This window comes from Botryllus schlosseri, chromosome 1, assembly GCF_051294905.1.
Source record: "Botryllus schlosseri isolate E-star chromosome 1, Bs_hap1, whole genome shotgun sequence".
NCBI lineage: Eukaryota > Metazoa > Chordata > Ascidiacea > Stolidobranchia > Styelidae > Botryllus > Botryllus schlosseri.
In genome coordinates, this window is record NC_137236.1 from 4769318 (window position 1) to 4782710 (window position 13393).

The window sequence follows — 13393 nt, forward strand, 5'->3', positions numbered from 1 at the left end:
TAACTAGCTAATTTGCACTTGCCTAATTCTTCGGCGTTGAATTACAGTCGGTTTTGTTTTAGTAACGCTTGCTGGCGGGAAGCTCGTTGGTTCTAGTTTCAGTTTTTTTTTTTAAATTGGGTAGGCCTAATTACTGTTCTATGGTAGAGTTACCATATACTGAAAATTTGAAAAGACACTTTTTCGGAATTTTCAGACTTACAAACTGGAGTGAAATCCGGAAAATGGTAAATTTTACCCAGCTTTGTGGTTGGTTGACTGAAAAAATGTCATTTTCAGACTCGACCCCAGAAATATAACACTTTTGTTGAATTCTCAGTTGGTTCACTAAAAAAAGGCCAACTTTTCGGCTCAACTCCCAAAATACCCGCTGGAACGTTACTTGAGTACTGAATTCCTATATCCCAGTCGAATTATAATCTACATTTGACCCGAATTTTTAAAAAAGAGGACATTTTGGCGTCCTCCGAGGAAACTTTCAAAATAGTCGAAAAAAGAGGACAAATCCTCTTAAAAGATGACGTATTGTAACCGAGCCCTAATGTTAAATGACGCAAGTCGAAACTATAAAGTCAGACTTGTGACTCGGGACCCGGACTTGGTTACAATTCTTGGCACTAAAACAGTCAGTTTGCAAACCTTTGTGATTTCATTATCGAATGTAGGATTGTATTGCCAAAATCAATTCCACAAAAGTTGCATCAAGCATGTCACGAATCATCTTCAAACACGAGTCATTCCAAGATGCAATCTGCGTATCGAATACGAGCGTCCCGACTACGATCGCATCCGTATTTTGTAGCAGGTCCAATTTGCACGTTGTAAAGTGACGTTACTGGTTGATCTGAATCACATCCCCATCAGACGACACAGAATCAATTTGGTGTGGTCCTGCATGAAAGAAAAAAATGATAAAACAATCGCCCAAAGTACTCATGTTGAAGTGGCCTCGCAAATTACTAATCAGTTACGAGTAGAAGTAACGCGGCAAAATTATACTCAGTTACATCTAGAAATATGTAGATTTTGTCAGATTTAACTGAAAATTGAACAGTGAACATAATAATTTGGAATCTTACACAAGTCAAAACACTATAACTCGGACTCGACCCTCTACTCGCTGACTTTGACTCGGGCTTGACTCGGTAGTGAATTCAAAATGACTCTCGACTCGACTCGAGTCAAAACTATAAAAGTGACATTGACTTGTTGTGACTCGGAACCTTGTGACTTGGTTACAACCCTGATTCCTGATTGGAAAGAAATACAAAAAAATCAACTTCAGTGTGTATCAAACATTTTCAGAAGCACGAGAATGGCAAATGTCTTTACTTCAAGTTTGGATTGTTTCACAAGATACTGTAGTAGTTACAGTAAAACCACAAATTCAATTGGAAAATAAGATTATATCTATATTTTTCTTCAATTAGATTAGAACTACATTCACTGTTTTTGCAAGAGCTAGGAAATTTAATTTAATTATGACTTTGAAAAAATATGACAAAAAATCTACTTGACATGATATGAAGTCAGGGTTCATTTCCATAAGCACGAGATTGGGAAATGTCAGTAATCCGAGCATGGCTCGTTTGGCACTATCCAGTTCTCCCGCAGCATTTTCAGTAACAGATTAGATAACAACTAATAAGAGAGCATAGGAAGTTTTGACGAGTCTACTGGGATTACCGAGATTAGTGGGTAGGGTTAGTCTACCATATTTTGACATCGTAAAAAGAAAACTATTTGCAAAAATTCTGAAATCAATAGTAACGGAAAAGAAAACGGGCAATTTTCCGAAGTAGTTATAATCTTGTGTTGACTAAAAGGGGTATTTTTTCCAATATTGACTCAGGAAATGCCAATCGAGACATATTTTTCGTTAATTGACTTGCATTTGGTGTGTCCGAGTACACTTTTTTCATATCATAAAACTTTTTATAGAAAGAGGACAAATTAAATACAATGAATTATTCGAGTCGAGTAATGAGAGATGATATTTTCGAGCACCGAAATGACACGTTCCTTACTACTCGACAAAAATTATAGTTCTGGTAGCACTGTCCACTAGGTTGTTCAAAAGCAACTTTTTTTCCAGATGGCTGGTTGGAATTGAGCCAAATCTGGGGTGCAGCCTTTTTAGGCAACCTAACAATTTAGTCAGTGAATATCCGGAGTCCAAAAAAGTTTATTTTTGAACAACCCTCCTGTCCACTGTGGCAGCCTTGAAACGTCGATTGATCGTATGACAGCAAACTGAACATGTAGTACGAAGCTACGCACGTTAATGGAAGTGAATATTCAGTTAAGTAATAATCTACCCACAGTATTGCAATAAAGTGCAATCAACTAGGTGTGGCCGTAAAAATATAAAATCACCTTCAATGTGCTGCATATCTAAGAACTGGCATTATATTCTTAGTGGTCGCGCAAGAGGTACGTATCTGCACTTTCCATATCATCCATACTGTTATGATGTCTCACTGAGTGACACTCGGATACTCGACTAAAAGCCTAAATACTGGATTCAGATTCAAATCACTCAGGTGCTTGAATTTTCCCAATCCTACCCCTAAGACCCTCGCGATTCCCGTATAATAAACTTACACATGGATGTTCTTATATACTCACAAAACACAGTCCAACGACCAGGTCTCCACATCGAAACGGTGCCCGTTCTTTCCGAGAACTTCCGAGGCAATATAGTTGGGGGTGTCACAAAAAGGATTTTTTGTTTGGCCGTCAAAGTCGACTTTGGTAGCCAGGATGAAATCTCGCCGAATTCTTCAAACTTCACCTCCATATTGCTCAGGAATAGATTCCAAGCTGTCAATACAAATTTCATATTCAATTACACTGGTATGCAAACTCTTACAAACTACCAATCCAGGTAGTTGATAGTCAACAAACTACTGCCATTTTGATGAATTCAGGTTTTAGTTGCGTAATATAAAAGCAAGTTGTTCTAGTTGTAGTTGCAGATCTTGAATAGTGAGTGGGTCATTCAAAAAATGTAGTTGCCGACAACTAAAAACATATGTTTTCATGATACCGGTGTTCTGTTGCATGATATTTAAGCAGCTTTTGCTAGCTCAGAGCAGGGTTGTAACAAAGTCACAAGTCAATCTCACTTTTATAGTCTTCACTTGAATCAAGTCGAGTAATTTTCAATTCACCATCGAGTCAAGTCCTAGTACAAGTTGGCGAGTAGAAAATTGAGTACGAGTGCAAATCATTATGTTCACTGTTCAGTTATCAGTACAATCCACTTTTTCCAATTCTCTTCGCGTGATTTAGAATGGCTCGCATTCATAATATCGTTATTTTCCTCGGTTAACAGTTTCTGGCCCTTTTCTCCAGTATCAGGACTGATATACAAAATACCAATCATGTGGTGACTAAACTATTCTTCGAAGTTACAGTGACAGTCCTGGTCTTGAGTCATATGACTCGAGTCAGGTTGAGTCACCAAATAAGTGTGACTTGAGTTTGACTCGAGTCGAGTCATAACTCGAATCATTGCAGCCAAACAGTGGTATAGGCAGGGTTGGTCGAAACCACCCCCGTTTTAAGCTCGAAACCCCGTCAATTTGAGATGCCAATTCTCTCTCCGATATTTCTCAGCTCATTTGTAAATTAGTAACCAAACAATCATTACTGAGTTGTGTATTAGTTAGTTAGTAGCGGATTTTTAATGGTCGTTGGTTCTAGTAGAGAATTTGAAAAAGTGAGCAGTTCCGAAACTTGTTGCGCAATGCGCATGTTGAAAATCTAGCAGTTTGTTTGTTGGTTCTGTGATGGCGCATCTTCCACTGTACATTTCCATCAGCGACTGCCGACAAAAATATAAGGTAATTGGTTTGCTGGAATGAGAAAAACAATATTGTTTGTTAGACACAACTAAATCAGTGGTTCTCAATTATTCTGAGATAGAGGGACAGTCAAACTTGCCGGTAGTTTTTGCACCCCGGTGAACCATCCAAACTATAATCTTCATTTAAAACTTGCTTTTTGATACTGAACGTGCAATAAATAAGGCTTGCTAAAATAGAGTATTAGAGTGTCTTGATTTTGAATCGAGTAATGAGTTTGAGTCACTCACAGCAACACCACAAAGAATATAATGCGGATTCTAGTCATATTATAAAGGTTATTTGGCACTTTTTGGACCATACCTATTCCATTGCACTATGTGACAATGCTTTTAGTTGATCACGACTTCACAAATATGTCATTTTCAGCAACGCGAGTAGCTTTGTACTGCATGTTTCATATGCTGCGATACAACCAATCGACGTTTACAGCTTTTCAGACAGAGAAATATTATCGAAAGTATAGTTTACATTGGTTCAGTTCAGCTTATTATAAATATATATATTTTTTTTGTGGCATGGAGCGTATATTGTCAGTACGCGAACAATCATTTCCTACTACTCGACTTAACTTATCAGAATTGATTCTGGATTCAGATTTGAGTCACCAAATTATTGTGCCCAGCCCTAGGGATCAAAGTTGCGTCACTAGAAAATGATCACATTGTCCAGGACTGATTAGATTTTGAATTAAATTAAACACATTTTCCCAAAATAGATTAGAATTACAATTACCTAGTTGAGAAAAGAAATCAAGTTAAGTTCATATCAAATCGGAGTTGATTATCATAAGCACCAATCTTGACTCGTTTCACACTATCTACGTAGAATTAGTTGACTAATTAGATTGGAATTACATTGCAAGTACTTCGCCCTATTTAGCTTAATTTATTATAGAAAAATAATTATCTGGTCGTCCAAGTATGCTTGTAATCAACATTACAGATCTCTAACGAACATTGCCTTTTCGACCGGCGCAGTTAGAGGTACATTACATTTATAATGAGGAAATACTTTTACCCTTCTTCTGCACTACTCAAGAACGATGTCGACGAAATCCTTGTCTTGGAACAATCCGTGAAATCCAACGACGTGCTCGTGATTCAAACTTCGATGGAGACTGATCTCTTGCAACATTTGTCCTTCTCATGCTACTTCAGAAGCAATGCCTGAAATTCAGATACTGGCTTTGGTTGCAGATTTTAAAAAAGTGAGTAGGTCTAGTTCTAGGTGTGCATGTAAAAATATTTTAGTTGCCGATCAACTAGAAAACATGTGTCTTCGTTTGTTTTGAATCATGATACAGGTTTTCCGTTGTGTGATGTTCTTGCAGCCGTCTCAGAGTCATCACTACTATTAATGGTGAAGCCACGGGCAAATCCTTATGAGCAGTGCTTTTCAACCTGTGTGACGGTTCGCACTTGTGCGAATGAAAAAATTTGCAGTGCGAATGACGAAGGTGGTGCGAACGGTGCGAATGAAAATCCCGGATGAGTGCGAATGAAAATCGTGAATAATAATTGCTTTTCAAATAAACATACGAAATTCAAGGGCAGTGTAACTTTACTTGTTGCGACGCAATTGTAAAAACTTGTTTAACTTACGACGCACCACTAGTCGTAGCTCTCACATGCCGTAGTGAATTGATATTTTGGCACTATAATTATTACGTAACCAAACCCTGGTTTAGAAGCTGGTGTAGTGACAGACATATAGCAGCCCGTCAGAGGCTGGGAAAATGACGTTAAATTCACTTTCTGCTTACTTTCGCTAAACAATCATCAATACTTCCGTAATACCTGTTCGATTAGTGCTAGGCACGAGGACAGTAGTAAATACTATTATTACATACTGCCATTTGCAAGTTACAGTAACGCAAATTTTACCCTTTCAGGAGTTAAGTATAGACCTCAAAGGGTATAATTTTGGGTCGACACGGTGCCAGGACTAGGGTTGGGACTTCGGGATCAAATTTGAAATCCCGGGATCGGGATTTTCCCGGGATTTTAGCTTCTCAATCCCGGGATTTCCCGGGATTGGCAAAGTAGTAAAATACACATACAAGCTACACAAACTACATTTATTTCTTCTAATATTGCCGCAAAATCATGAGAGCATCAAAAGTATCATCATTAAGACGGTTTCGTATTTTATTGGCGAAATACCCAAGAGCTGAAAACGCACGTTCAGCCACAACGGATGTCGGCTTAATAGTTTTCAGTGATTCATATAACTTGCTCAAGTTTTCTGGCCGTTTTTGCTGCAAAGATCCTGCCATAGTTTTTACATATCCAAGGACCCTATGTTGGGTACTGTGGTCAATAAGCGAGACACGCAGAAAATATGGCTTGATCATAAGCCTCAGCCGACTTTTGATTTGAATTCATGATAAGATTTGTCCGAATGTTTTTTTTCTTCTGGAAAATTTGGACGAAGACCGCTGGGATGAACTAGTGTAGGCCTGTAGGGGTGTGCAACAAGCGAGTTCAGGCCCATGAGATACATTCATTTTGAGGCCAACTCCTTCTGCATAGGATCACATGAATACGTGAAGTTTTGGCCAACATACCGCTGATAAAATACGGTGCCAAAACATCAGCGGCGACAAAACCTTGGCCAAAAATCACCGTCGCTGGATGGCAAAACCTTTCGATATGGATATGCTCCGTTGCCGGCACCGAATAGTCCCGTTCTTGCAATCTGAGTAGACAGTAGTACAAATGCGACACGCGGAGAAATTTACTTCACTCTAATTTAAAATCGCGTGCCTAAGACGTGTATTTCATGGAGCTGTGTTTGGTAAAATTGTGGTGTGCGCGTTCTGTATGTCATACATGCTCGTAAAATCGTAGCATACTACTCTAATACCAAAAATTAATCCCTTTTCATGGGTGAGGCTCGGGTTGCGAGATGCCACAAAAAAATCAGATTTTGGTGGAGGTCTAAAAATCTGCTTCAAGGTTATGTTATGAATATTCAAGTTATATTGAAATAAAGAGTCGATCAAACAGTATCGTGACTTTGTTTGATCTTCTCACATACTCGCGAGACAGAAAATTGGATATCGAAAAAAAAAATACAGAACTCATGAGGAAGCAGCGTATCATAAGGTAGCGAGCTCTAATATGCCTACTCTCCTTGACGGTGTTGGAGATTATTTTCCAAGACATCAGGCACAAGCCTCAACACAAACATGTGGATTTTTCACCCTTTCGACAAACTGGAGCCGCCGGGACCCTTGTGTCCTCTCTCAAAAACGATTTCTGCCAGCAAGCGTCCTTCATTCGCGGAAAATACGCTGTATTTTGGATGGGAGTGCAGAACAGTTCTTAAGGCCTGGCCATCCAAACACTGTGGCAGGCGTTATTGTGCAAGATCTGCCGAGAAGCGTTTTAGTGAAATAGCGGAAATCAAACGAGGGAAAAGAGTTGCCTTTTAATGAGACATAGTTCATGGCCTAACAGCTACGGTAGCCAATTTGTTGCACATCTGAACAGAATATTCTTATGTATCTTCAATCTTCATCTTCATTTTGTATAGCAATTTTCGGTAGGCGTGTGCGAATGAAATTTATTTTCCCAAAAAGGTGCGAATGAAACTCAAAAAGGTTGAAAAGCACTGCTTATGAGTATTCTGTACAAGTAGAAGTACTATTGTTACGGGCTGACTATGCTCACATGCGCTCAGTTGCATCCTTTCTAGTTTATTTAATGTCCAAGTCCAGCAACGGCCGCAAAGTGGTTCAAATAAATGTGCTGAAGGTTTGGAAATATGTCTTGAGCTAGTTGCCATATTATTTCAAAATAGGTTGAATATATCGAGGTTATCGGTAGAGGTGCTACTTATCGGCATTGGCTCAAAAATAAGATATCTGTCGTGTCGGGCTCTAGTTATGAGAGAGACTCGAGTGCGAGACCAGAAACGTAATACGATTCAGAATCCAATAAATCAGGAACTCGGTTTTGCCTAGAATTACGAAAAAGCTCACTGTTGAAACTCAAGAGAGGACGCCTTTGCTGTAGTTGGTTTTCCGAAATTCTAGGCGCCATCGTCATGCAGGTTATGGGCAGTTTCTGAACAATGCAGCCGTTGAAATACTTGTTCGCCGGCATTTCCTTTACAGGGGTCGATTTCTAACATTCCAATGAGAAGATCACATATATAAACAACATCAAAGATAGTACCCAACATTTTCATAACATTGTTTGTTAATCGGGATTTGTGAATTCAAACTATAATACCAATCAAGATTCGTATTTGGATAGAAATAGATTCAAGTATCAGATAAGCAGATTTGCAGACTTGGACAACTAGAATATTTTCAGCTTCTCTGAATTAGACTAGAATTAGCATTACAGATACAGAGTTAATTTCCATATTAGAATATAATTATCATGATATCTACACAGTTATTTCCAAATTAGATTAACCTTAGAATGATAGTTACACATTTTTTTCCGCATTAGATTAGAAATAGAATAAAAGCTACACAGTTTTTTATAAAAACTGATTTCGTGAACCTTTGGACATGGAATCAAGTTCAGTCCATATCAAACCAGAGTTAATTCTCATAAGCATGAGGATGACAAATGTTTGTACAGGAAGTTTGTCTCGTTTTGCGCTTCACAGTTCTCCTGTAGCAATTTCAGGAAAACCAGAAATTAGATCAGAATTGAGAGTATAGAAACATTTGCCATATTATAATTAGATTTCAGACATTCGCTCCAATTAGTTTTATTAGATAACTCTGCTACGATTATTTAGTTGCCAAAGTCTGACTATGACTATCTAAAAGTACTTCGTTACTGATCACCTCTGACCTAGTACAATGCAAGCAATCTTACCATGATATCTCTGTGACTGACCTTTCAGTCATGAAGATAACCGGCTCCAACCACAATCTGTTGCATGAAAGAACGAGCTTCTGGTTCTGTGATGGAGCGCCATCTTTTGTGAACTTCCATCAGCGACTGACAATATAAATTAAAGGTCATCCGATTGACAGGATGAAATACCAATGCCATTTGCTGCAACATCTAAAGCAGTGGTTCTCAACCTTTCTAAGCTAGCGGGCCAGTAAAATCTAACAGCAAATTTTTTGAACAAATGAACCTTCCAAATTGAAAACTTCATTCCATGCTGCCTTTTTGATATTTGACTACCTGACTGATTTGAAATTGAATTGAGTAGTAGGCTCCGAGTCGAGTATTCGCGTATCACTTATTATGATGCCATACCAGTATGGTTGATGAGAAAATTCAAATATGTGGACTGCCTTTTACACTGCTACAAACAATATACTGCCAGTCCTACATCTTATTAAACACAATTTGTTTATTTTCGACCATGCCTATTTCATTGCACTATGTTGTCAATGCTGTGATTGATCACGACGTCACAGACATATCATTTCTAATAACGTGTATAATTTTGTACTGTATACTTCATATGCCGTGATACTGCTAATTGAGGTTTACAGCATTCAACAGTGGAAAATAGTATCGAAACTATAATTCTCATGGATAAATTCACTCCCAGTTAATCTCAGTTTGTTTTTAATCATTTCACCTCTTGTGGCATGGAGCGTATCATTTCAGCACTATAAAAAATCGTTTTCACTACCAGACTCTGATTATTATGATTTACTCAATTCAGATTCGAATACTCAATTCATTGTGACAAGCCCCTACTGGTCGAAATTGTGCAACTAGAGAATTTTCAGCTGTTAGAAACTAGATTAGAATTACAATAATAGCTAAACACGTTTTTTTTCAAATTTGATTAGAATTACAGTGATAACTACACCCTACACAAGTCTTTCCACTTTAAATTATAATTATAATTACTCATTTATTCAAAGAAATTGTACAAAAATACGGTGTCAGTTCATATCACATCAGGGTTTCTTCTCATAAGCACGACAATAGCAAATGTCTGCACATGAAGCTTGGCTCGTTTCGTACGATACAGTTCTCGTGTAGCATTTTAGGAACACCAGACATTACATTAAAATTAAACTGCGGACGTACCGTAAACGCATTGACAAATCAAACTCTCACAAGATTACCAATATTTGGCTCCATTTAGGTTGATTAGACAAGAAGTATGTAGTTGTCCAAAGTCTGCCAGTAATGAACATTACAGAGCTGATGCAATTGCGCAACACTTTGAGAAACATTACAGTTGTATCAAGAAAATGCTTTTACCCTTCTTTTGCACAACTCGCGAACGATGTCGACAAAATCCTCGTCTTGGAAAAATCCGTGAAATCCAACGACATGCTCGTGATTGGAACTGCGATGGAGACTCATCTCTCGGCACATTTTCTATTTCTGACGATCATTTCCTGAAATCGAGACTCGTACAAATCACCAATCTAGTTCGGTGGCGAGAAACTAACTATGTCTTTCTCTGACTAATTCTATTTCTAATTATTCTCTTTTTCTCTTGAGCTACTCTCTCGTTTCACCAGACAGCATTGTTGCCTCCCAATGTCAATCTCCATAACAATGAAAAATTCAAGGCTGTTTGCGGGAGTTCCAGGGCCACGAGCGGAATAAAATTAATAGTTTCGTACTCAGTGCAGAGTCAGCTTTCGATTGATACCCGTTTTACCAAATTTGCTGCTCGGCAAGCCGTTCAAAAATGACTGTCAAATTGCCTGTAGCCAAATGGAAATTGTGACGCGATACAATTTCACTGAGGCGTGAGATTTTCCTGTGTCGACACCATATAGGACACTATGGTTATGCACTAAACAGTTCTCCTGTAGCATTTTCAGAAAAAAAACAGAAATTAGATTAAAATTACAATGGGAGAAACATTTGACAAATTAGATTGGAATTAGATTACCGGCATTTTGCGATTGCCATATCTAATGTGACTTCTAGAAATTTTTAGTTGACCAGATCCGTCACTAATGAACTGAGAGAACTGATGGAATTATGACCAACAGTGTAATACACACTAAATTTGTAAAAATAACAAGGAAAACCTTTTACCCGTCTTTTGCAAATTCGAGAACGATGTAGACAAAATCTTTGTATTCGAAAAATCCGTGAAATCCTACGACGTGCGTGTGATTCACAATGCTATGGAGAAGGACCTCTAGACATATTTTGCCTTTATGATGCTCATTCACGAGTAGTACCTGAAATTCACACGACATTAATGCTTGTAATCAAAGCGCGACCCATTATAAGTGCGCCGAAAATATCGTACTGGGTACTGCGAAATATCAGTATCAGCCACGAGGGAAAAGATATCGGCAATGATGTCACAGCATGGTAGTAAGGAGTCAGAGAATTATCATATGCGACTGTTACACTGGGAATATTAATATGTTTTTGTATTTTATAAGTGTCCGGATGCATCCTTTCTAATTTATTTCATGTCCTAGCATAGAAATGACTGTGAAGCCGCTCTATTTTTGAAATGTTATCAAGCTAGTAGAATATCGAAGTTATGGGCGAAGGTGCTATGGGTAACGGTTCTATCGGCATTGGCTTAAAATCCCATATTAGTCATACTCTAGCTATAATAAGCATTCAAGAATGGCAATTTACAATATTATCAAAAAATGGCATTGATGCATGCGACAAATATAATCAGTCGCCTACTGGGTACTGATATAAGACTTGAAGAGAAATATCGGTATCAGCCACGAGGGAAAATATATCGGCAATTTCCATGATGTCACAGCATGGTAGTAATGAGTCAGAGAACTATCATATGCGACTGCTACACTGGAAATATTAATATATTTTTATATCTTATAAGTGTCCGAATCAGGGCTGTGGAGTCGGAGTCTGGGTAATTTTCGCTTGATGGAGTCGGAGTCGTGAAAACTATAATAGCCGGAGTCGGAGGGAAAATAATGACTGGACTTGGACTCGGAGTTTGTGAGATTGACCCTGACTTCGACTCCGACTCCAACTTCTCTATCATGAAAACATTTGCTTTTAAAAAATTTTCAATATAATTTTTATGTACCACCAATCACTGTTATTAATAAACATACAGATAAGGTGCGGCCAGCCCATGGCACGCAGGCTAAATTTGGCACACGAGAAGGTTAGGTGTGGCCTGCGAGGTAATTCTCGAAATTATTTATGAAATCAGGTACAATTGCTTGATTAAGTACATATAGAAAATATTCTTTTCTTTCACAAATCCATCAAATCGAACGACTTGTTTGTTGCTCAACCTGCTATGGAGACTGGTCTCTTGACACATTTTTTCTTTACGAGGCTTATTCCCTAGAAGTGCCTGAAATGAACGCCAGATTAATGCTTGCATTTATTGCCCTGCCCATGATAGGTTTGCCAATAACACCGCATAGATATCACAAAACATATCGGCATCGGCTATGAGAGGCAAAAAATATCGATAATTTCTGCGCGGGCGCAACGTGGTCACAGACACCTCGCGACTGCTACACAGGAAATATTGATAGCCTCCTTATATCTTACAAGTGTCCATATGCAGACTTTCTAGTTTATTCCATGTCCAGGCATAAAAATGACTGTGAAGCTGTTACATTTTTTAAAATATGGCATAATCTAGAAGAATATTGAGGTATCAATTTCATCGGTATTGGCTCAAAAATCCGAAGTCGGGCTAGCTCTAGTTATAAAAAGCATGTAGAAATGGCAAATTTCAAGTTCTTTCCCACATTTGTTTTCACAAGAGTATTTACAAAATTATATTAGTACAGGTGAAAAATACATTAGCATTCACACATATTCTATAGTGCCAATAAAGACGACTCAATTTTGGCACATTTTAACAAGCGAAAGCTTGTTTTCTTCAGATTTCAGTAAGTTTAATACATTTGGCAAATTCGCCTTTGCCAAGAAATGGACCTCGCTTGTATGGTTCCCAGTAGAGTCATCACACAATTAATTCAGAGATCTCTTTCGTACTTTTTCAGACATAATTGTGAAATCAAATCCAAATCAATCTGCGAAATGAAATATCGTAAATTGACATGCTGGCAGCAGATTTCCACAAACTACTGGATGTTTAAACTCCACAAGTAAATCAGAACGAACGACATTTGAAAATCAGAAACTAACAAAAACACAACTCAATGGATTTGATTCCAAAGCAGCTCATTAATTATATTTTATCAGAATCAGATAGGCTTTCCACATGAGCATCAGTACAAAATTACTGAAGAATCAGACAGACAAAACTACCACTATACAGGATAAACTAAGCAATTACTAGCTAGCAATGACTAAAAGATCTTCAAGGAAACAAAAACTGATCACAGCGACATTCAAGAAATGTAGAAGTCTTGTTAAAAAATCTTGTACATCAATACTCAAAATATGTAGAACAATAGTTGTCTGTTTCATATTAGCCAGTGTTAATGCAATAGGTTGCATGAGTATCATAACATGCACATGAAAAATATGCGAGCTCATACAGAATGATAGCCAGAAAGATGTAGTAATACGTTCACTCTTCAAGGCAATCACTTAGCACTGCTAGCAGCGAAACAAAGCTGAGTTAGCTAC

The 13393-nt window shown here is 38.0% G+C and overlaps 1 protein-coding gene and 1 long non-coding RNA gene across 3 annotated transcripts in view; both read right to left on the reverse strand.

Annotated features, from left to right (window-relative positions):
- LOC145436146 (serine/threonine-protein kinase PLK1-like) overlaps nt 1-13393 on the reverse strand; it is a 992061-nt gene that overhangs the window by 424666 nt on the left and 554002 nt on the right. The window lies entirely within an intron of this gene.
- Nucleotides 1964-9220, reverse strand: LOC145451464 (uncharacterized). The gene is made up of 3 exons (XR_013918933.1): nt 7858-9220; nt 4884-5038; nt 1964-2823 (listed from the first exon to the last, which is right to left on the reverse strand). It is a non-coding gene; the product is annotated as an uncharacterized LOC145451464 (long non-coding RNA).